This window comes from Rutidosis leptorrhynchoides, chromosome 5, assembly GCF_046630445.1.
Source record: "Rutidosis leptorrhynchoides isolate AG116_Rl617_1_P2 chromosome 5, CSIRO_AGI_Rlap_v1, whole genome shotgun sequence".
NCBI classification, from domain to species: Eukaryota; Viridiplantae; Streptophyta; class Magnoliopsida; order Asterales; family Asteraceae; genus Rutidosis; species Rutidosis leptorrhynchoides.
This window is the reverse complement of record NC_092337.1, coordinates 433,156,058-433,160,658: the sequence shown is the minus strand read 5'-3', so window position 1 is coordinate 433,160,658 and position 4,601 is coordinate 433,156,058.

The window sequence follows — 4,601 nt, the reverse complement described above, 5'->3', positions numbered from 1 at the left end:
AGATTGATTTGAGGTCCGGATATCACCAACTTAGAGTCAAGGAATCCGATATTCCTAAGACTGCTTTTCGCACTCGTTATGGGCACTATGAATTTTGTGTCATGCCTTTTGGTTTGACCAATGCTCCTGTTGTGTTCATGGATCTTATGAACCGTGTTTGCAAACCCTATCTCGATAAATTCGTCATTGTATTCATTGATGACATCTTGATCTATTCCAAGAGTGAGAAAGAATATGAGCAACATTTGCGTATGATTCTTGAACTCTTACGAAAGGAACAACTTTATGCTAAATTCTCTAAGTGCGAGTTTTGGCTCAAAACCGTACAATTCCTTGGACATGTTGTTAATAGAAGAGGAATACATGTTGATCCTGCTAAAATCACCGCTATTCAGAACTGGGAGATACCAAAGACTGCGAAGCATATTCACCAATTTTTGGGACTTGCCGGTTACTATCGGAGATTTATAAAGGATTTTTCACTTCTTGCTAAACCTCTTACGAAGCTAACACAAAAAGGGAAGAAATTTGAGTGGTCCGAAGAACAGGAATCTGCTTTCAAGATTCTGAAAGAGAAGTTGACCACAGCCTCGATTCTATCTTTACCTGAAGGTACTGACGATTTTGTTGTTTACTGCGATGCCTCAAAGCAAAGCTTTGGTTGTGTTTTAATGCAACGTGAAAAGGTTATTGCCTATGCATCTAGACAGTTGAAGAAACATGAGGAGAACTATACCACACACGACCTTGAGTTAGGTGCCGTGGTATTTGCATTAAAGATATGGTGACATTATCTATATGGTACCCAGTTTATGGTGTACACTGACCATAAAAGTCTTCGACACATCTTTGATCAAAAACATCTGAATATGAGGCAAAGCCGATGGCTCGAGTTATTGAACGATTATCACTGTGAACTAAAATATCATCCTGGAATGGCGAATGTAGTTGCCAATGCCCTTAGTCGAAAAGATGATGTTAAACGTGTTCGTGCTCTGAATTTGAAAAACAAATCGAATCTTATCTCACGAATCTGTGAAGCTCAATTAGAAGCTATTAAACCAACAATTATCGAAGGTGAAGGACCTATTGGTTTTGAAAACCAACTCCAAGTGAAAGCTAATGGTACACGGTACTTTGGCAACATAATTTAGGTTCCTCGCTTCGGTAATCTCCGTGAACTAGTCTTGGATGAAGCGCATAAGACTAGGTATTCTATTCATCCGGGTTCCAGTAAGATGTACCACGATGTGAAGGAATTCTACTGGTGGCCTAACATGAAAACTGACATTGCTACTTATGTTAGAAGGTGTCTCACTTGTTTGAAAGTCAAGGCTGAACATCAAAAGCCTTCTGGTCTGTTGACACAACCCGATATTCCGCAGTGGAAGTGGAAATGTATCGCTATGGACTTTATTACTAAATTGCCCAAGACTTCTAGTGGAAATGATACTATATGGGTCATAGTAGATCGTCTTACTAAATCTGCTCATTTCTTACCGATCAAGGAGACCGACAAGATGGAGAGATTGTCACAACTGTATATCAAAGAAATTGTCTCTCGTCATGGTGTTCCTATATCAATCATATCCGATCGCGACAGTAGATTCACTTCCAGATTCTGGAAATCCTTACAAACTGCTCTTGGAACTCAACTCGACATGAGTACTACTTATCATCCGCAAACCGATGGTCAAGGTGAACGAACCATTCAAACATTGAAAGATATGCTTCGCGCTTGTGTTATCGACTTCGGCAAAGGCTGGGATAGACATCTGCCTTTGGTTGAATTTTCTTATAACAACAGTTATCACACTAGCATTAAAGCTGCACCTTTTGAAGCTCTATATGGATAGAAGTGTAGATCCCCTCTGTGTTGGGATGAACTTGAGGACAGACATTTAACCGGTCCTGAAATTATTCACGAAACTACTAAAAAGATCGTTCAAATCAAGCAACGTTTAGAAACTGCCCGTAGCTGACAGAAGAGTTATGCCGATAAGAAACGAAAGGACGTCGAATACCAAGTTGGAGATAAAGTCATGTTGAAAGTATCCCCTTGGAAAGGTGTTGTCCATTTTGGTAAATGAAGTAAACTCAGTCCACGATATGTTGGACCTTTCACAATCACTGAAAGAATTGGTCCCGTGGCATATCGATTAGAACTACCAACCGAACTCAGTCAAGTATATGATGTGTTTCATGTCTCAAATCTTAAACGGTGTATTGCTGATGTCACTCTCGTTATTCCTTTGGATGACATTTGCATTGATGATAAAATGCACTTCATAGAGGAACCCGTAGAAGTCATGGACCGATCTGCTAAACGCTTAAAATAAAGCACCATACCTATTGTTAAGATCCGTTGGAATTCACGACGTGGCCCCGAGTATACCTGGGAATGTGAAGACCAAATGAAACAGAAATATACCCATCTCTTCTCAACCGCTGATGCATCCGAGAAGTCTACCTAAAACTTCGGGACGAAGTTTTTATTAACGGGGAGGTACTGTAACAACCCACACTTTTCGACTTCTAAATTTACTGAATTAACCCTAGGGTTATCTGCCTGACTATATGTATTAAGGGTTGTTATATACAATTAAATATTGATCGAATAGTAATTTTTAGTCAACAATGTACGCTTAAATAAATAATATATTATTAATTTATATAATTTGACATAATTTAACTAAGTATATAAACTTTGTATCACTTTTATTATTTAGTTAACGTATTATATATTTAACTATATAATAAATCTAATTATATATAAATGTAATAATATTTACAAACTTACTAAAACTATAGTTTAATAATTAAAATCATAATTATTATTAAAAATACAAAATGCCGAATTATTTATTATTTTTATGCAAAATTTGTATTTATTAATTAAATAAAAATAAAAAAAATTTTTGACAAATATTCTTGGAAAAGCACTAAATCAATTTTTTTATTTATATAAAAAAATCCTTAAATTAAATGAATTTAAAAAAAAATAAATAAATAAAATACTTTTTAATTAAAAATTATAATGGAAAAACTACTTGTATTATTTTATTTTGTGCATTATCCCATGACCTAACATTTAATACTTTTGAATTTTAAAATCACATTAAAAATTAAAATATTTCTTTTTCTTTTAATTATTTTATTCTTTTTACCTAATTTTTTCAAGTATAAATATCCCTCATTTCTCATTCAAACTCACACCAAAATTTCTCTCATTCTCTCTTTGAAGAATTACTACTAGTAAGTATTCTTTTCTTACTTTTTACTTTTTACTTTTTACTTTTTACTTCGGTTTATTATTTTATTTTTTTTACTAAAACATGTAAATAATGTTATAAATTATATGCAATTAAAAATAAAATAAATAACATGTTATAATTAGTAATATATGTTACTAAAAATTATAAAAGTATTTTTATGAATTAATATATAGGAATTATAATTAAAATCGAATTAATAAATATATATGTATATACGCACCTAACGTGAAGGTTATAATTAAAGATAGCGTACAAAGACTACAAACATCACCGCTACTTGTGGCCTAGGGTGATCCTTGTTACCATTATGAGACGCTTGTGGATCTCGAATGCCAAGACTTAGATTCTGGTCAAGAGATCCTGGGCCACTCGGTAACAATAGATCATTCGAGTGACTTGCATGTTAGCAACGAAGTTTGAGCGAGATTGTACAACATCTTTGTTAAGAATTATAACCCGAACATTTTTAAACTAGAAGCTTACTATAAGTGGAAGCTTTCCATAATTAGTAAGTTTCCAAAAATAGAAACTTTTGAGAAATAGGAACTTTTCTCGAAAACCGTCACTGTCAATATAGTTGCTATATTAATAAACATACTTTATGTCAGTTAGACATTAACTAATCAAACGTTATACCTCTAGGTTGATATACAGATCACTTACTTGCTTTACTTTCCTTCTTGCGTGGAATACTTCAACTGCTATTTAAGGTGAATTCATAGCCCCTCTTTATTGCTAGCAAACTTACTTACTTTTACTTGGGGTGAGACACATGCTATTTTTACTTTTTACACTTTTGACACAAGTACCAAACTGTTAAACTATGCTATACCCAGCTATGTCCGACTAAGTCCCTACAGTGATATTTTTAATTGCTGCGGCAGGCTTAATTATTGGGGGTAGGCCTATCGGGAGTAACGTCCCCGATACATTTGACCAAGTCATTGTATTACTTAATAATGAAATTAAACCGACAAGGACAGACACAACTTGTCATGGGGCAAACTTGAATGTTTAGTCTAAATATCACGCATTGGCATAACTTTTTGATCCTGCGGAAGATCAACTTTACAAACTAAATCTTGTGGTCTAAAATAACGGTCAAACTTTTTGTTAAACCTATGAACTTCACTCAACCTTTTTGGTTGACAGTTTAGCATGTTTTGTCTCAGGTGCTGTTTGATTCAAGCTCTTATACTTACTGCTTATGTGATGCTACTTGGACATAGGATCAAGAGATATTGCATTTATTACTTCTGCATGTGAACATTTACGTTATTGTTATTCCTGTCATTGTAACGACATTTCATTTTCCGCTACGTACTC